Here is a 21,426-nt window from a genome sequence, read left to right on the forward strand (position 1 = left end):
ATCTCTTCATCCATCTCATTGAACTGGAGCTGCTGATATTCCACTTACATGCTCTTTTCCTGGCCTGTCCAATTAAAATCTTATACCATTTTTCACCTTGTGCTTATATATTTTTAGATTATACATATCAGGGCCTATACACCTTTACTAAGTCATGAAGGATCCCTAGCTAGCTGACATACCTGGGTCACGGTGTATATGAAAAACTCCATCTTAGATCAGTGGGTAGTAAAACTAAAAACAGCAACCTGTGACTCCATTTTATTGCTCTGAGAAATCACGTATACATACAGGCCTGTTCTATGTATCTGTCTTAGTGCCTGGCACGGCTAGGAGGCAACAGGATGCTGCTGTATAGATTATAGGATGGATTTATGGTTTTGTTTTTCTCTCTGCTGTTACCTTTTGGTCAGAGCTGATTAGAACTGGTTTGAACTGGTTAGGACACTATATAACTTTTGTGTCCGAGATCCTCAGGGTCTTCTGTTTATGCAGCCAGTTCTGCCCAGAAGTCCAGCATATATGCTTGTTTAATAAAAGCCTTTTTACATCTCTTCAGTCTCTGGCTCAAGTCTCTGCACTACTAACGGAGGGCCTTATCCTAAAAGGTACCTTCATTTGGCGCAGCCGAACAGGGACTTGATCTACAGACTTGAGCCTGTTTGGCACGATCGTCTCCCTCAGAGGATTTCAAACCTTGCCTCCTACGAGACCCGTAATAGCCGGCATTAACCTGGTGGTTGACCAGGAACGGTTTCTCGTCGAAGACAACGGATTGCACCTCGAGAAGGAACGAATCGGTGGAGATTTCTGGCTCCTGGTTTTGTTGTGCCGGTACCGGACCTGTCTTGGTAAGTGAGAAGTTGATTCCTTCTCTATCCTGTCTCTATCTCTTCTGTCTAGTAACTTCTTAATCAGTTGTGAAGCACAGAGAGGTATATAGGATTCTGGTTTCTGGAAATTGGAACTTTTGTTGGGTGCATATATAGATTGTATAATATGGGTCAGAACACCATCGAGCCCCTTCAGATCATGCTTAAATATTTTACAACTGCCTTTTCTGGCGATTATGGCGACCCTAAGATTTTTTATTGTTTTCTTCATCCTTATTTTTATTGTTGTCAAAGGCTTAGTATTTGGAATATAATCAACTTTTTGTCATACTTGTCAAATTAAAAAAAAACAAAAGCTCTGGGGACACCTGACAAGACACAGAGAACGAGAAATTGGTGATGTTGAGAAATTACCCGGGGAGATGGAAATAGCATTTAGGTTGGAAACCTGGGAAAGGTTGGTAAAGCAAGCCAGCATGATTGTTTTGCCGAAAGTTGCAGACAGGATAGTGTAAGTTGCTTAACAGGGTAAAATGCATGTGGATCAAGACAGAATTAAGAATGTGAGTTCGCACTGATGAACGAGAATAAGGACTGTGATTTTAGATATATGTTGCGTGCAGTGGATTTGTTACAGACAGTGAGTAATTTAAAGAAAGTTGAGCCAGATAGTTTACGTGTTCTCGCAGTTGTCAAAGTGTGTCTGCTGGTAATAAAAAAGAAAAAAAAAAAAAGCGACCGTTTGTCAGACATGTGGGGTTTGTGTTGGGCACATCCCTGCCTTTGTATTCCAGTGTTGGGGGATTTAAAGTACAAGACTAACAATGATAGAGGTTAAGTATCCATATTTTTCTGAAAATTGAAATATTTGCTAAACATGGGCTTGATAATTCAAGTTCAAGTTTTAAGTTTTATTATTATTTGATGAATCGCCTATACAAACATTCTAAGCTCTGAACAAAAAAAAAAAAAAAAAACATTTTAGAGGACAAACAATTTTAAGACACAAGTACAAAGTTAAATAACAAAGTTTTTAAGAGTTTTATAAAAGAGATAAGATCTTTTTCTTTTCTGATGTACAGTAGCAGTGCATTCCACGTTTGTGGCGCTGTAACAGAAAACATGTCATTTCTTCTTGTACCCACAATTTTTAAGGAAGGGACAGTTAATAAATCTTGTGATGATGATCGTAGAGAACGAGGGGCATAATAAGGAATGATCATTCTAGACATGAATTGAGGCTCATTGAAAGCTAGAACTTTAAAAACCAAGAATAATATCTTAAAAGTAATTTGGTGGCTAATAGGTAGCCAATGGGACTTAATCAATAGCGGTGTAATGTGGTCAATTTTTTTTTTTTTCCTTTATGAATGAGTTTTATTGATAACGGATGGATTGAGATTACTTCTTTTGTGCTAACAGTCTCCCTTGCTTTCCCGTATTGTGTCTTTATCCTGGTGTTCTTTATGAATTCTTTCTTCCCATGGATGTTTGTATAAAGTGTTATTATCAATCAGATTCTAAATACAATTGGAAACAGAAATACCTTTCAAATAAACTTGGTAGCTCAAACTCCAGAGGAAGGGGGTAGTTATTATGTAAGGACAGTGCAGAGTAAAGTAGCTACATCTAGTCTGCAGCAGTGCCCACTCCTCAGAGTGTAGCGGGACCCAGGTGGCAGACAAGGGTTCCAGGTCTGCCTGCAGGGAACATGGCTAAGTGACCTCAGGGGTGGTGTCACGTTAAAATGTCTCTTCTTTTCCTTCGCAGTCATACATACAGAGCTGTTCTGGACCTGTTACAATGAGCCTTTTTCTACCCAGAGAAGGAGGACAATGTTCTGCTTTCAGTAACCTTGAAATGACCTTGCACTTAACATTTAACATGTTTCTTTTTTTCCCTTTTGAATTGACATTGCCATACTTCAGAATACCTCTATATTTAACATTGTACACTGTACCTAGTAAGTTTTGCTTATTTTTCAAGATTGAAGCTCACCCTAGCAGTTGCGTCCCTGTCTGCCTTATGAATGTAATTGGCAGGGCACCAAGCCAGAGTGATCACATTCTTACGTTTTCTCTTTCGGATGTTCCAGTAACCATTAATAGATGCCTTTTATGATTATGTGATTATTATGCCATGTGTTATATCGCACTTTACTTTGCCACTGTGTGCACACAATTATGATTCGTGCTATGATGGACGTTTGTTTTTGTATAACTGTGCATTTCTCTGCAGATCTAAGTTCAGCTCTGAATCCTTGCCAGCTGGAAGAAAAGTTCCACGCCTTTTCTGTTTTCTATGTTTGTTTATGCCCTGTAATCTTTGTGTTGTCTATCTGTTTGGTTTGTGGGGTGCCCCAAGGAAACCAACTATACCATTGGCCATTTTTGGAGATTTTTCTCTCCCTTTTTGCATTTTTGTTTTTTTTCCTATCTAAATTGCCTTTCTAGCTGTTCACGCCCACGCTGCCCTCTGGCGCCAGCGCTCCTTCCTCACCTCCTCTGGATCCCCTATCCAACACCACCAGCTCATCCTGGACCTTTTGGATGCTATCTTGTTACCCTCCAAAGTTTCTATCATGCACTGCCGGGCCCACCGTCGCCTCCGTGATTTCATCAGCCGCGGTAATGCCTTGGCTGACCGCTTGGCTCGCCAGGCGGCCCTCCAAGGTCCGCCCACACCCCTCTTCTGTTATCCCTTTCCTCCCCTCAACCTTTCCTTCATTCCCTTTCCCCCCAGTACACTGACCCCGAGCGCAAGTGGGCCACGCAGCAATCTGGCCATTGCACCCTCCCATCCGGATGGATTACTATACCTTCCTCCCACACATCCACCCCCCTCCTGTACGTCCCTCAACTCCTGGCCCTCACTGTTGTCCAACGTGCACACGATTTTTCTCATGCCGGTAACCCAGCCCTCCGCACCCTTCTCCGACAGAATTTCTATATCCCGAATCTCTCTCAACTCATCTCCCATGTCCTACTCCGCTGTGTCATTTGCCTCCGACACAACCCCTCTTCTGTCAGATCCCCCGTTCCTGGTCACCAGCCTATCGGTTCGCACCCCATGCAAGTCCTCTCTACTGATTTTGCCCACTTGCCCCCCTCCCATGGGTTCCGTTACCTCCTGGTTTTCATTGATTCCCACACTGGGTGGCCAGAGGCCTACCCAGTGTGCACAGAGAAAAGTAGGGAAATAGTAAAGGTTTTACTCCATGACATCATCCCTCGCTATGGCCTGCCCCTAGTGATTGGCAGCGATAATGGCCCCGCCTACATATCACAAGTCACACAAGCTGTCTCTCGGGCTCTGCAAATCACCTGGAAATTATATGCGGCCTATCACCCCCAGAGCTCTGGCCAAGTTGAACGCATTAACAGAACTATTAAAACCCTCCTCGGAAAAGCGGCAGAGGAAAGCCGCCTGCCATGGCCCAAACTGATCCCTTCTGTTCTATTTCGCATCCGTTGTACCCCAGGTAAACGCAATCAGTTGTCCCCATTTGAGCTCATGTATGGCCGACCCCCGCCGATAGTCAGCCCAGACCCTGAGTCTCTTGAACAGATAGGGAACGCTATCACAGACGCAGAGATAAAGCAGCTAGGAAAGACCATTATGAAATTACAGAACTGGGTCATTTCTAGAGCCCCGTTACCAATTACAACCCCTGTTCACCTCTACAAACCTGGGGATCAAGTGTGGCTAAAAGTATGGAAGAAAGAACCGCTGAAACCCCTTTGGACAGGGCCTTTCACTGTCTTACTTGCTTCCCCCACAGCTGTCAAATTGTCTCGCCATGAGTCTTGGATTCACTACAGCCGTGTGAAGCCCGCTGCTGAGTATATTTGTGAAAAAGGGCCTACTGACCTTCAACTGAAAATCACGCGGCTGCCCCACACTCTGGAAGAGTAATCACGCACGTCTGATCCAGAGATCTGTCAAGATATTTAATATGAACTCTGTTGTGTATATACTACTTGTGATTTGCGTCTTGCCAACATTGTCCATGTCCCCTACCCCTCCCACGCCTGGGTGTGCCCCTTGTGTGGCACTAGTGGACAATGGGGGCAAAACGGAAAATGTTATTAGATTTCAAACTAATTATGAGTGTAAGGGTCAACTAGTGACCCCTGTATGTATATATAACAAGGTTGAATATTCTATATGTAATAATGGAGATTCACAGATCTGTTTTGACCCCAAAGCAACTAATAGGGATACTTGGATAGAGGTCAGGTCAGTCTGGGATCAGGGCCCCCTGATTCAACAAACCCTGGTCACTAATCCCCATGTCCCGGCCTCAGTCCTCTTTGATGCTTGCCATGCCATGGACCAAAACCCCACCTTCCTTGGACGTTGTGGTGCCCTAGCATGGAGGAGGGAATATATGCACAACGATAAATACATGTGCCTGGCGGGACAGAAGCCGTCCCACTGTGAAGGGTCTTCCGAACACTACTACTGTAACTACTGGAGATGTGTATCCTGGGCCACTTGGGGTATGACCCGACTGCCTACCACCCGAGCCATATTATCCAAAGGGGTGACTACCTCTGACTGTGGCCTCCAGAACTGTAATCCACTTAACTTCACTATCCTACAGCCGTTTAAATGGAACCTCGATGATAGCCTCCGGAAAGCTCGCTATCTTGTGGGCCTACAGATATACGGTAAGGGCACAGACCCTGGTACTGTCTTGCACATCAAACTCATTGAGAGACATCGGATCCCTGAACAACACAGCATTGTGTTTCCTGACTTTTATGAACATATGAAACTAGACCAACAAGACTTTGTGCCCTCTGCCACCACCCGCAACCTTTTCATACAGTTCGCTGAAGCCATAGGAGCCACCTTAAATCTGACAAACTGTTATGTCTGCGGGGGCACCCAGCTGGCCTCTGAAAAACTCCATTCTGGCAAAACACTGCATACAGCACCTCTCAGCCCGGATGGACTTATTGGACCGGAGATCCTAAGTTAAAAATACCCAGACGATGGAATACTACTGGCAATGCTACCACATTAAATGTCTACCTCAACCTGCCTGCTTCTGCCCCTTGGGCTGCACCGGAAGGATACTACTGGATCTGTGGGAAAATGGCATACCCCACTCTACCCTCAAATTGGACTGGCACTTGTTTTCTGGGCACTATCAAACCAGCCTTCTTCCTCCTCCCGTTATCCGAAGGAGAACATCTGGCTGTCCCAGTATTCGATCAACGGGCCCGTTCTGAAAGAAGCCTGGAGATTGGTAAATGGGGAGACACTTGGCCCCCGGAGCGCATCATTGCTGTCTACGGTCCTGCTACTTGGGCTGATGATGATATGTTTGGACTCAACTCACTGACTGATTGGGCCTCCAAACCAGGACTCTTTAAAGCCCTCACCATAATTTTCCTGGTATTCTCTGTCATATTTTGTGTTCTTCCTTGCCTGTTACCATGTTTATTAAAAACCCTTAACCATACTATTAGGACTACGATTGACAAAAGTACCACCGCCCTAGTCCTGGCCCTTTCCTCCTATCACCCAGTCCCCACCTCTGATACAGATGGCCCTGACCTCCCATAACCCAGCTAGTCAGCTAGCCTACAGAAGAAAAGTTGGGAATGAAGGATCCCTAGCTAGCTGACATACCTGGGTCACGGTGTATATGAAAAACTCCATCTTAGATCAGTGGGTAGTAAAACTAAAAACAGCAACCTGTGACTCCATTTTATTGCTCTGAGAAATCACGTATACATACAGGCCTGTTCTATGTATCTGTCTTAGTGCCTGGCACGGCTAGGAGGCAACAGGATGCTGCTGTATAGATTATAGGATGGATTTATGGTTTTGTTTTTCTCTCTGCTGTTACCTTTTGGTCAGAGCTGATTAGAACTGGTTTGAACTGGTTAGGACACTATATAACTTTTGTGTCCGAGATCCTCAGGGTCTTCTGTTTATGCAGCCAGTTCTGCCCAGAAGTCCAGCATATATGCTTGTTTAATAAAAGCCTTTTTACATCTCTTCAGTCTCTGGCTCAAGTCTCTGCACTACTAACGGAGGGCCTTATCCTAAAAGGTACCTTCAAGTCACCTTGTTCTTATTTTGAAAGGGAATGGCAGGGCCCATTCAGCACTACCTCCAAAGAGAAACCCAAGCAGGAAACATATAAACCAATAAACTTTTTTATTAAATATAAAATATATCTTTTAAAACTATGAAAACAAAACTATATACAAAGGAGAGGAGAGGGATGGAAAAGAGAGGGTGGGTGAACCCCCCAAGAGCAGCTTGAGCTACCTCAGGAGGAGTCGGGAGGTCTCAAATAGGCCAGTCATTGAGAGGACGGTGGCACATAGGTGGATGCATGCCCTTCCTCCCCATCCTGGAGTCCCAGGGCATGCTCCACCCTAGCCAGCCATTCCCTCAATGACTGGATCTCCCTCATTAGGGTGACCAGGGCCTCCTCAATCACCCTCAACCTCTCCAACACAGCCCCTAATCCTAGAACCATCTGGGTTGGAGAGGTTGAGGGCGCATGGAGGAGGCCGGCCTACCCTTGAGGCTGGTCATGCTGTTCTGGAGGGGAGCCAGAGAGGGAAGGGGATGGGGTGGGGTCTAAAAATAGAAAGGCCAGAGAGGAGGGGGAAGGGGTGTGGGATTGCTGCTGTTGGGGCAGTGCCCTCGCCCAGGCCTCTGCCCTCTCCTGGGCTCAGCCTCTCCGCCTCCCAGGCTTCTGCCATCTCCCGGGCCTGCTCCTCCTCCCGGGCCTGCTCCTCTGCCACCGGAGCCTCTCCCTCTGGAGCCTCCCACTCCTCAGTCTCCATGGCCACCTCATGGCCGGCTCCTGGACTCTCAGGGGGTGTTGGTGCAGCTGCTGCTTCGTCTAGACAGGAAGGAAACAGGATACCATCAGGTAGGTGAAATAAACTTTTGAACATGGCATTATTTTACTGCTTTCTTTCCTTGAAATATTAATAAAACTGCAAAACATGCACCTCCTAAAAGGAACTTTATAAACATTTGGGAGACAGGCAATACCCGGTGATGTCTGCAAGCCCTGCTGCTAGCTCTACTTGTGCCGAAGCAGTGCTTATTTGTGAGGAATGAGACATAATCTTAAAGTCTTGACAACGGACAATGAGTTCTACTAGATTTCTACTATTACACCTTGCCCATGTTTGGCCATGAAAAAAAGAGGGGTTAAGAGAGAGGGTGGGAAATTGCAGTCCTCGACATCTCCTTGTAGACAAGGTTTTCAGGATATGCACGAGAGATTTGCATACCAAGAAGGCAGTGCAGGCAAATCTCTCTCATGCATATTGTTTTTGATGAGGCCATATCTTTGGACACTAGTGTTATAGCCCGTTACATTAACGGGTGCTAGAATATATGTGTGTCTGTTTGTTTCTTTCTCTCTCCTTAGCCGCTTTCTGTATTTCTGTCTTTATTTTTCCTCGTCTGTCCACCCATTCTCCCTTCCTTTTACCTTCCCTGTGTCCACCACCTCCCCTTCACTGCTCCCATTATCCAGCAACAGTCCTTCTCCCTTTTTTTTTTAATCTCCCCCTGTTCAGCAGCACCTTTTCTGTCCCCCTATCCAGCAGAGGCCACCCTTCCTTTTTCTTCCCCCCCTGTCTCTTCCCCTGTATAGCAGCACCCCTTATCTCGCGTCTGCCCTCCAGCCGCCTCAAGCTGACATCTGGGAGACAATGAGGAGATCCACGTGCATGCGTGCAGTTAAATTTGTAGCTTTGGTCTGGCCTGCTTCCTGCTCGCCTTGCTGTATTGTACTAAAAAGTACAATACGGCTAGGTGAGCAGACCAGACTGAACAACAAACGGTAAACAGAACCCTAAGCGCACATGTGCACTCCTACCTTTGGGGCCCTACATTTCATGGAAAACGGGATCACGGGGTGGGAGTGCACATGCGCGGCTTAGGGTTTTATTATATTAGATGATTTCATGAAAAGGTAATGTCTACTGTGCTCACTGAATGGTTTCCAATATTATTACTCACCAGCTTGAGCGGCAAGTTCACGCCGCACCCCCTGGAAAAAGGCCTGCTCCTCCCGTCTCAGGAGCTGGCCACGTTTGCGGAGGTCCTACATCTGCATAATGGAGAAGGAGAGGGGGAGAGAGAGGATGAGTGTCATATCACAGTGTGACCTAACTGTCTTATTTACGTCTTGACCTCTAACACAGAAAAATGGGTGACAAGATTTGCTGGCCTTCAGTGATAATAGGATAGGGAGCACACATGGATGTTAGCAGGCCACAATGCTGCGGCCTGGGCTATAGGAAGCAACATGAGTAAATTTAGGTTTGTACAACATTATGGCAATAGTTTAAATAAATGCATTCAGGCTTCTTCTCTTATCCTGGTGTGCCAATAAAATGGGTTGGCTAGGATGAGAAGCAGCAGCATGGTTATGAACTTACAAGCTCAAGGTGCTGAGGGTGTGCTGGGATATATTGCTGTATACATATGGCAAAGAGAAATTACAGGTACATATGTAATCAGGCAGGCACACTTGAATACTTCAATAAGTTTGTACTATAAATGAGCTGTTTGGAATCACTTACATGTGGCACAAAGATTAAAAAGTGCACTTTATGAATGACCATGATTAAGAACTGGAGGTTGTAAGTTCACATCCCACTCTTCCACCTTTGGGGGGGGGGGGTGTTTAAAAAGAAAGCAATATTCGGTACAGATTTATGTAAAGAAAATATTTTTACTTTATTCTTTGATCACTTGAATATGAATACTTACATTCCTGGGAAAGGATGCCAGTCTGTTGTACCTCCTGGTCAGCCGCTCCCAGGAGGCACGATACTGGAGGAAGGTCTTCCTCCGACCTTCCACCTTAAAAAAATGATGTTCCTTCTGGAGGAACAGGCTTGCTAGGATCCTGGAGTCAGCTGTGCTAAAGTTGGGGCTTCTTCTAGCAGCCATGTTTTGCAAAATCAATTGCGTTGTAAAAATCGGCGATTCTGTGACGTCACAACGCTGAAACGGCATGACGTCACTCGGTACCACATAGGCGTGCTTATAGATCCGCAATGACGCTGATTGCAAAACGTAAAGGACGCCGTTTTTCCGCATACAACGCCTATGCGGAACAGAGTGAAATTTATAATGGCACACAGATTCTAATGAAAGTTACCCTGTCAGAATGATTTCCATTCCACTCACTCGTCTTTCAGATTACACATTACTTCTTTTAATAAGACTTACAAGATACAGAGCAATCCCATCTAATTTTCATCTCAAACAACACATTAGTAATACAACACAAAATTGAAAAGTTCAGTTTTCAAATGCAGGTTCCAGTCTTGCCTGGTTTTATATGAACCCTAACCCTCATTCATGTGAAAGGTTTTACAACGCCCAAATTTCGTCCAATCGGATTTGAATGTTTTGGCGGGAAGTTCTAACGACGCCTATGACGTCAGACGCTAATTAGACGTGCTTAGTATATAGAGGGCTGTAAAACAGCATATTTTTGTCTCCTTTAGACTCCTGTGCGTTCATGCTTCTGGTGCTTGATTTGTGATATTGTGACTTTGTGCTGTGATCTCACTGTTTCTCCTTTCCCCCATCTTCTCCCTTTTGTTGTGTACTTGTCAGTTGGTGTCTTTGGTCTGGGGTTGGTTTGAGAGATGGCTGACTACTTTGAGTTTGTCGTACGTGTGGCTGCCCGCGATAGATTGTTGCGCAGAGGAAGGGGTCCGGCCCCGTTCCTGGGGGCGTGGCCAGCTTAGAGGCAGAGGCCCAGGCCGACGCCGCCGACGGTCCCCAGGGTATATAGGCCCAGGGCGAACTTCCTTGATATGACAGATGAGCGGTGTATTGGTCTCTTTAGATTTAATCGGGAGACCATAGTTCATCTCTGTGAGCAAATGCAGGTGGATTTGGAGCGCACCACTCTTAGGGGACATTCTCTTCCAGTTTATGTACAAGTAACTAAAGCCCTGGGGTTTTTGGCTACAGGAACCTTCCAAAGGCCCCTGGGAGCTGGGGCTGGCATCAGTCAATAGTCTGTATCCAGGATAATCAATAAGTTTTTGGAAGTCTTTTTAAGGCGTATTGCTATGTATATCCAGTTTCCGACAAGTGAGGCAGAGCGGCAACGCACAATGAGGGGTTTTGCTCAACTGGCACGTTTCCCCTCTGTCCTGGGAGCTATAGACTGCACACACATAGCACTCAGACCACCTACTGAAACTGAAAGGAAATTTAGGAACCGGAGGGCATATCATTCCATGAATATGCAAGTGGTCTGTAGTGCTACCATGGAGGTGATGGATGTGTGTGCCAGTTTCCCAGGGTCCTGCCATGACGCTTATATCCTGGCCCATTCTGGCCTAGGTGGCAGGTTCCAGAGGGGAGAAATCCATGGTGGATGGCTGGTTGGTGAGTTAACGTACTACTGCAGATAAAGCTTTGCTACATTAACCGCCTTTCTCTCATTTTACTACAGGGTCATGGCTAACTTTGGAGGATGAGGCAGAACAATGGACAACAGATATGTGCCCCTTTTCTAATATTGTTTCTCCTTGCAGGTGATCGTGCCTATCCCCTGAGGACGTGGTTGATGACCCCAATTGTGCGTCCCCAATAGCCGGAGGAGGAGCGATATAACTGGGCCCTGAACACCACAAGGACCATCGTGGAACATGTGTTTGGGTTGCTCAAGTCCCGCTTTAGATGTCTACACCGCTCAGGAGGGCAACTGCTCTACAGGCCCGACAAGGTGTCCAAGATGTTTGTTGCCTGCTGCTTGCTACATAACCTAGCGCTGAGAAGGATGCCAGACCCTCCTGAGCCGGTCCAAGACAGTGACGATGACGATGACATCCAACCTAGACGCAGGCCTCTACCTGAGCAAGAGGAGCGTAGGAGAGGGCAGGTGGTCAGGGACAACCTAATAAGAGCCCATTTCTTGGGATAATGGTGAGTATATTTATGTGAACCCCCAAACAGCTTCTCTCTCTCTCTGTCTGTCTCTTGTCTCATGTGACTGAATGTGATCATGCCTCTTTCTCTAGGCAGCAGTTAAAGCTCAGATGTCCCTGACTACCAAAACAAAAAGTTATTGGTAGCAGCTCAAGTATTAAAGGTAGAATAATAGGTGAGAATCAAATATAGCTATCTTTGTTTTTGGCCTCATTCACTATGTTGCTCCTGTATATCATTCCATTAGCAGGCTTTATGATGAATTGCCTACATGTCAAATAGCTAACAGCTTTCATACTCTTGTTGCAGGTTGGATGTCCAAGACTTTCATCGTCACCATACAAGGGCATCGTAATGTGCTTCTTGATGGCCTGGTAAGCGCTAGCAGTTTAGGACCTCTTGGTTTTTTGTTGTTTTACCAACAACAAATCGTAAATCAACACATGCTGGTGTTAGGTTAGCATATGTGTTGATTGAACACCCCCTTAGTTTTAGGTATAAATGACATCTATAGTGGAAGCTCAGAGAAAGGCGATTGGATGACCTATACTGCTAAAATGTTAAACTATGGCTATCAGAGGCCTATATGCTGCTCAGCTTTCCACTTCTTGTAGGAGTTAATGATGGTATTGGTCTACAAGTTTCTGTGTAGCATAAGACTATAGCACCCCCCTCCTTCTCCATGCTGGTACTTCAAGTTCAACTGAAGCTATAGGGTAACTGCAGGTGTTGTGACAGTTTGAGGTGGGGGACTTCTCCAATGTATTAACATGCTTCCCCTCTTTGCAAGTGTTCGGGCCAAGCTGACCTCCTCCTGTGGCTAGCATCTCATCGTGAAGCTGTTCCTGTGATACGGGCGGATCCTGTGACCTATTCCTGATACTTGTACCTACCTATGCATGAGACATTTGTGCTCACCTCCACTAACCTTCAACATTCCAAACAGTGTGTGTAGGTTCCTAGTTCTCATATGGACTCTGTAACAAGGAGGACGGCTTTTATTTCCCTTGCTTCAATGGCAGAAAGCTCTGGCCTTTATTCTCTGACCGCCTTACTTTCCTTTCTTCCAGTGCACTGAAGAACATCCTACATCTCTGAATCCATCTTCCTTTTCCTACAACCTGCCTTATCCTACCGGGGGGTCCGTGAGGAAACCTTAATAATTAAAATCACACTGACATTTGTACCCTTTCCTCCTGTAGGCTGGCAACTGAATTGGACCTAGGAATGGCTTACTCTTTATACCGGTGTAGCTATGATCCATCTCAGCGAACTGCAGTTGCATGCTGTTACACTGCACACCGCTTTTCTGGACTGTGCAAGGATTGTACATTTGAGTGTCAATGAAATGACATGATATTCTACAATAAAAATCTTAAACCATTTATGGATGTTGTGATTATTTACCAAAGGAATGGCAGGGCCCAGTCAGATGCATTGAGTAGTACACAGGCATTAGTGTTTTCTTAGGTACCGCTGTAAATTGATCACTCTTATCACATTGATCTTTGTCTGAGGGCCAGGTTGGAAAGGTAAGATGTGGGGTAGCAAACAGGTGTGTGTATGTGTGTGTGGGGAGGAACTAGGGGTTGTCATGTCTCACCAGTTGCTCACCAGTCCAATGACATGACCTCAGAGCCTGCAAATAGCATAATTAAGAAGATGGCATTACTAGGGAGGATGGACCATCTTGTGGTTTGTAGGGAAATATATTCCTTCTTACACACCTGGGTTTCACTACTCTTCCATTTCACACATAGCCTTCTGCTTACATTGCATATCATCTCACCTCATCTAGCTACAGTTGCATAACATTACCCTCGCCTGCTGCATTGTTAGATTATACATCCGAGAAAACCACACAGGAAACATATAAACCAGTATAAACCTATCATGTCACACTCAGCTCAAAGAAAGCATTTCTGGCTCACCAGGTTAATGTGCCTGGTTAAACCTCTCAAGGTCACTGGTTCAACTCCCACTCTCACCAACCCTCTTTTTCACAGCTTCCTATTAGGTCTCAAAGGAGTATGTATGTTTGTGGACTTTATTGTTTTTCATCAGCATTGTGCATCAAATACATTCATTTGCTCTCAGCTACAAGCCATTGTGGTAGGAATGGATTTCCTGCTATGCAATATCCGCACAGGGTAACAGATAGAAGAGTTTACTAAAGTGTCAGAGGGCATGGACAGGTATTGTAGGAAGGTGTACATGTTTTTGAGATGTATCCTAGAGACATTCCGGTTGGTATATTCAGCTTGGCTGGTTGTGGTGTTATGCTGCAGGAGTGTATGTTGGAGTGGGGGAGGGGGGTTTAGGATGACAGAGAACAGGCTGCTGAGAAGTGCTGCAGATCATTTAAAAAATCAACTCAAATATGATTACGCAAAGGAATGGCTAAGGAGTTTTAAGGTTCTCTGGTAGAAAAATGAATATCAAATATGTGCTAACCACACTCAAGACCTGAACCCCTGATGTACGGAAGACAAATGCAGTGCTTTAAGGCATAAAGCTAGAGAGGGAACTTCATTTAGAAGTTGGTTACAGAGCTTCTACAGACTAAGCAAATGACAACTGGGAAGGAATTGATTAAAAGTCAGGTGTTTGGTCATTCAGATTTTAATGTTTTCTGGTGGGAAGTCCAAACGGTGCCTATGACATCATTTTGATGTTTGTCTAACCTTTTTCATCTTTGTAGGAACAAATCTAGTTGAGAATTATATTTGGGTAGCTATTTAGGTGTCTTTGTTAGAGAAAAGCTCAGGCAAAACTGATTTCTTCTTTTGGTGATTATCCATTAACTTTTTCTCCATTCCTGAGATAATGATGATAATTCTTTCCAGGAGTCTTGGCTGGAAAAAACAAACCCTAAGTGTGCTTATAGATCTGCAGTAACGCCGTTATTGCAGCATAGACGCCACCGATCGTTAAGCGCAATGAACGATCTTCCGTATACACGCCTAAATGGAATAGATTCATTCAGTAGCCCAGTAAATAAAGATTAGTGTGTGAGCATGGTCCGGTTTTGACTCCCTCAACTCCTTCAGCTGACACAATACTCATTTGAATACAAATTACAAGATACAGACCAATCACATCTCATTTTCATCTCAAACAGCACATTAGCAATACCAGATACAAAACATTATAGAAATATGTAATGTAATGTAATGTAATTTATTTCTTATACACCGCTAAACTCCGTTAGGATTCTAAGCGGTTTACAGAAAAAAATAGACAATAAGGTGCATTAAAATTATAAGTAAAATAGGTACTTAGATATTCCCTTACTGTCCCGAAGGCTCACAATCTAACTAAAGTACCTGGAAAAATGACAATTAGTAGAGTAATATAAAATAGTAGAAAATATAATATAAATATAGTAATATAAATTAGTAGAAAAAATAAAATAGAGATAGATGAGAAAAAAAATAAGAAAATAAAAATAGAGCTTACGTTTGATCAAAACAGCACTTTTGGACTCCACGTCACATGTAATCAACCATACTTGAGAATATGGGTTTGGGGGTCAGTGAAAGCAGCGCTTTAAACCATTGAGCTACCACTCTTTTGTGTTAGCTAACTGTGAGATGATAGCTAGCTAAGCAGATTATACCTTAGCACATCACTAAGGTATGCTATGACAGGGGAGCCAGAGACACTGGAGTAAAAGGTGCTGTAGCTCAGTGAGTAAAAGTGGTGTACCGATCTTCTGGAGATTGTGGGTTCAACTCCTGGCTTGTCTTTTACTTGTGGCATATCTACCTTCCAGGTGCACCTTGATGATGCTTTCCACCTCTTATAGGAGTTGATTATAACATTACTGTAGAACTTTCTGTGTAGCATGAAAACTAAACTTCCATGCTGATAATTTGAGTTCAACTCATCTTATATATCTCCTTTTAAACATGGCATATGTTGTTAGTTTTTATAATGTTAAGGTATACCATTCTAAAATCATGAAGAAAATATATATAAAACAGCAGTGTTTTGACTCCTAGCAGACCTCATTGTGAGATCATCAAGCCGCACCTTCAAGGTAGTATGCCACAATTAAAAAGATGTGCTGGGTGTAGAACTCACAACCTCTGCATGACTAGCCCAGGCTTTTAACCTATAGAGCTACACCAGCTTCTATTGAGGCATCTCACTGCCCTTTCATATCATACTTGACTGACCTGCCTATGTATCATCTCATTAGCTATCATGTCACACTCAGCTCAAATAAAGCATTTCTGGCTCACCAGGTTAATGTGCCTGGTCCAACCTCTCAAGGTCACTGGTTCAACTCCCACTCTCACCAACCCTCTTTTTCACAGCTACCTATTAGCTCTCAAAGGAGTATATATATATATGGTGGTCTTTGCTGTTGTTAGGTTTAGGGTTAGGGTTGTAGCTCAGTGAGTAAAAGCGCTATACCGATCATCCGGAGGTTGTGAGTTCAACTCCCAGCTTGTCTTTTACTTGTGGCATATCTACCTTCCAGGTGCACCTTGATGATGCTTTCCACCTCTTATAGGAGTTGAGTATAACATTAGGATTAGGGCTTAGGGTTTTATGCTGCAGAAGTGTATGTTGGGGTGCGGCAGGGGGGTCTAGGATGATAGAGAGCAGGCTGCTGAGAATTGTTTTATTTTTGTTTCTGTTCATTCTAGTTGTTATTCTCATGAAGCCCACCTTCCTGCACAGCATTGATGCCACAGTGGCTGTTGGCAGCGGCAGACCATAGTGGCTGTTGGCAGCGGCAGCCCACAGTGGCTGTTGGCAGCGGCAGTTGGCTGTGGCCTGGCTGGAGGAGGACGAGCAGGAGCTTCGAGAGCTACACAGAGGTAGGAGGTGAGGAGAGAGAGACAGATGGGAGGATGAGGAAAAGGGGTAGGAGAAACGCTGCTGCTGCTGCACAGGGAAGTGGTGTGGGTGGAGGGAAATGGAGGGGGAGGGAATGCTGCTGCTGTGGCTGCTGAACTGGAAGTGGTGGGAGAGAAATGCTGCTGCATAGAAGGCAAGGAGAGAGACAGATAGAAAGAAAAGAAGAGAGACACAGGAAGACAGACAGAAAAAGGGGGCTAAGGAGAGAGACATACAGCGGGAGGAAGAGAGAGACAGAAATAAAGAGACACAAACATATATTCTAGCACCCGTTAATGTAACGGCCTAGAAAACTAGTTATCTATATTCTCACAATACTAACACGTGTCACTTCCCCCCCCCCCCCATCACAGGTGCATAGGTTTTAGAAGATTTAATGAGACAAGAGATCCACAATGACGCTGATCGCAAACACAAATAACGCCAATTTTCCGCATCTGACGCCTATGTGAATCAGAACAATACTTACAAATGTATACTTCACTAGTCTTATAGCCTGTAACATTAACGGGTGCTAGACTATATGCGTGTGTGTCTGTCTTTATTTCTTTCTCTCTCCTTAGCCGCTTTCTATAGTTCTGTCATTCTTTTTCCTTGGCTGTCCACCACCACCCCTTGCCTGCTCCCCCCTGTCCATTCTCCCTTCCTTTTACCTCCCCTGTGTCCACAACCACCCCTTCACTGTTCCTCTTATCCAACAGCAGCCCTTCTTCCTTTGTTTTATTTCCCCCCTGACAAAAAAGGCAAAAAAAAGGGTCAAAAATGGAAATCTTAAGTTTGGCATTCCTCCACTTCCCTCCCCCACACCCAAAACAGAAGCCTCTCCCCAAAGTGTTATGAAGTGGCCACTTATTCTCATGCTGATATTTTAAGGCAGAAATGGGCACGCCTGTAAGCCTTGCATACTTTTCTAAACCAAGCAAGTGACGGCTCTCACCCAACATCAAAAGTAGCAGATGTCTCGGCTAAAAGAAGCCCTCGCCGGGTTCTAGAATTATATGTCTGTCTGTCTCTCCCTCCTGCTGTCTTTCTTTCTGTCTGTCTCTCTCCCTGGCCCCCTTTGTCTGTCTTTCTGTGTCTCTCCCTGCCCCTGTGTCTTTCTTCTTTTCTTTCTGTCTCCCTTTCTATCTATCTGTCTGTCTCTCTCCATGACTGCTAGTCCTTTTGATGATGGGGAAAAAAAAAATAATAATAATAATTTATTTTTTTGTATACCGCCATACCCAGGGAGTTCTAGGCGGTTCACAACAATTAGATGAATTACATACAGTGCGATTGAAAAAAGAAGAACATAACAAGGCAATCAAAAGGTCAAAACTAGTTTACATTGACAATTTAGGTGAGGGAAGGGTTAATACAGAGCACATACAGTATGTACTGAAAGAGAATACAATTGGATTTTTAAGAAGGGGGAACTAAGCATATTAGAAGAGAGGGGGGAGCAACAATCTTGGAAGGGTGGGGGGAGGGGGAAAAAGTAAAGGAAGAGGTGGGAAGCGTTGAGGAGGGGGAGGGGAGGGTTAAGGATTTGATCTGTTGCAAAGAAGAGTTTTTGATCTGTTTTCTAATGTTAAGGCGGAAGTGGGGAGCATTAAGGATTTGGTCCATTGAAAAGTAGAGTTTTGAGCTTTTTTCTAAAGTGGAGGTATGAAGAGGCATCAAGTATAATTTGGGCGAGCCATGAATTTAGTTTGGCCGCTTGAAAAGAGAAGGTTCGTTCGAGGAATCTTTTAAGATGACACGATTTCAGTGAGGGAAAAGTGAACATAGTTATTCTGCGGGAGCTCTTATTATTATAGTTCAGGTTGAAGTGGGAGTAAAGATAGTCTGGTGACATACCAGATACGGTTTTGTAGCAGATGCAAGAGAACTTAAATAGGACTCTGGATTCGAATGGCAGCCAGTGCAACTTGTGGTAGAAAGGGGATATGTGTTCCCATTTCTTCAGGCCAAAGATAAGGCGGATGGCGGTATTTTGGACCAATCTCAACTTCTTGGTGATTTTCTTGAAGGCGCCTAGATAAATGATGTCAGATAGGTGTTCCACTAAATCCACACAATTCTCCACCTGCTCAACTGTCCTGCCAATCTCACTCAATTTTTGGCAAATCTCTATCAAAGCAGCCTCAACATTCATAGGTACCTATTTCATTTCAGATTTTAGGGCACGGAATCAGAAAATGAAATCCTTTTTAATGACCTCATCATCACTGAAAACGCGGGGCAAATCATTGTCCTCTTCAGAGTCGGACTGCCTCGATGTCATTTTGTCAGGCCGCTCAACTTCTCTCCCAGTGTCCTCCAGTCACTTGCTTTTTCAACAACACATTTGAATTTCTCAACACGGAACCTTAGTGAGCCGGGGGAGGAAGGTCACCTCAGCCTCGCGCCTCAGATGAAAAGGTTCATTTTTTAGGGACCGTGTAAGCTGATCAGGGACAGTCTTCAGCGGCTCAGAGCCCTCCTCCCAAAGGAGGAGGCTTTGGCAGTGGTGGTTTTAGCGGTGAGTGAGGGCGGGAGGGGGGAGTCGCCGGCTGTGCTGTGTGTCTCCGAGTTGCCTGGCTGCTGGCCACAGACCTACTGATCACAGATCAGAGATCATGGAAGCACGCAGGTAAGTGCACATGCGCGGCTAGGGTTTTATTATATAGGATACAGACCTATCGCATCTCATTTTAATCTCAAACACATTAGCAATACTACACACAATACATTACAAAGTTGAGCTTGCGTTTGATAAAAAAAACAGCATAATTTAACTCCATGTTACATTTATTGAACCATACTTAAGACTATGGGTTTTATATCCATGACAGCAGTGCTTTAAACCATTGAGCTACCAGTCTTTTGTCTCAACTAACTGTGAGATGATAGCTAAGTAGATTATACCTTAGCACATCACTAAGGTATGCTATGACAGGGGTGCCAGAGACATTGGAGTAAAAGGTGCTGTAGTTCAGTGAGTAAAAATGCTGTACTGCTCTTCCAGAGGTTGTGGGTTCAACTCCTGGCTTGTCTTTTACTTGTGGCATATCTACCTTCCAGGCGCACCTTGATGATGTCACAATGAGGTCAGCATTGTGCTGCTGGCTACTTCCTCTTCCTATGAACTAGAAGCCACATTCAGGTCTGATCTGTGTTTTTATTCTGTTTCAAAGTTGGGCCAGTGTAAGTTATGGGATTTACCTTTTTGGTCTGAAGAATGAGCTGATTGTAGCAATGTTTTAAGACCAGGAGAGTGTTATTTAGAGCAAGATATCACTTCTAAACTATCCTCTTTCAAATAATGTCTCTGGGAAATCCAGAGAAAGCTCATTGGATGACTTAGGGTGCCTTTCCTGCCAGTCTTTGTGGAACTTAAACTAGGTTTATCAGAAGCCTATATGGTGTTCAAAGTCCTATCCTTTCCACTTCTAATAGGAGGTGAGTATAACATTACTGTACAACTTTCTCTGTAGCATACATCTACAGTTTCCCACCTTCTATACTGATAATTTAAGTTCAACACCCACTCGGTAAGTTTCATCTTCTAGTTCTCCTTTTAAACATAACATATTTTTTTAGTTTGTATTAATGGTAAACTCTACAATTCTGAAATCATAAAGGAAAAAGATACAACACAGCAGTGTTTTCTGTCTCCTAGCAGAATTAACTGCCATTCCCTACCTATAAGGCTTAGCATAATCAAATCAGAATAGCTATTATTGCATGGTTCGTTGTCTAGCACAGCGGTTAGCATGTCGTCCTTTAAAATATACTCACTGATATTCCCAGATCAACTCTCACTAAAACTAATATATTACAAAAAATATATAGTTTACAAAATGGTATACTGTGTTTTGATTATCCTTTTAATCATCCTATACTTTGAGTTAATTATGTGAAAGCTTACAATGCTGAAAGAATGATAATAAATCAGTAAAGAGTACTTCTTTATATATATAAAAAAAACATCGTAGGGACGTCTATCTGGTGTCTAAGCACGGCCATGTAGAGATGTCTAGATGACGTTTCAGAAAGCCGCATCTAACCTGTGCTCAGCGTCTATACAGACGTCTAGGAGACGTCTAAGTATCTCTAATTGATCCTTGCACTTTATGGACGTCTAAAGCACACCTAAGTTTAGATGCATTATAGAGAATTTACCCCAAAATGTTTATTTGCAATATCTTAGGCCCATAAAATTGCATAAAATCATCTTTCTGCTTTGAGTGGGAAGATGCGGGGAAGAAAATTAAGACTGTGGGGATGGGGACAGGACAGGGATGAAAAATATACTTCACCGCGGAGATGGGGATGAAAATGTGGGGATGGTGAGGAGACGAGGTTGAATTTTTGTCCCAGTGTGACTCTCTATTGTGTACCTTTGATCATGAGATCTGGTTTAGAGAGCCTCATTTACATTTTTCTATTCCTCCTTCCATCATTCTAGGCTATCCTCTAATTCAAGTTTCAAGTTTATTAAAAAATTTTGATACCGTTCAGACTTCTCAGCGGTGTACAATAAAATAGTTACAATGGTAAAACAATGTTAGACATTGACAATAAATCAACAGCACTATAATCAACAGCTCTTGCTAAAGGAACAGCAAAGAATGGTGTTTTTCTCTCAAAAAGTAGTGCTCTCAGCCTGAGAGCATCTTTGAGGAATGCCCTACTTTATGAGAGAAGTACATCATTCATTGCTGTTCCTGTAGCAAGAACAGTTGATTATAGTGCTGGTTGGTTTCCTGATGCAGAGTAACGAAAAGTGCCACATAGAAAC

General features: G+C 44.0%; 1 long non-coding RNA gene across 1 annotated transcript in view; it reads left to right on the forward strand.

The window, feature by feature from the left end:
- Nucleotides 1–12,595: 12,595 nt before the first annotated feature.
- The window catches only part of LOC117366350, a 175,211-nt gene continuing 166,380 nt past the window's right edge, over nucleotides 12,596–21,426 (forward strand). The window contains exons 1-2 of the long non-coding RNA XR_004540564.1: nucleotides 12,596–12,674; nucleotides 17,015–17,022. This is a non-coding gene — a long non-coding RNA (uncharacterized LOC117366350). The remainder of the gene's footprint in view (nucleotides 12,675–17,014; nucleotides 17,023–21,426) is intronic.

This window comes from Geotrypetes seraphini, chromosome 9, assembly GCF_902459505.1.
Source record: "Geotrypetes seraphini chromosome 9, aGeoSer1.1, whole genome shotgun sequence".
NCBI classification, from domain to species: Eukaryota; Metazoa; Chordata; class Amphibia; order Gymnophiona; family Dermophiidae; genus Geotrypetes; species Geotrypetes seraphini.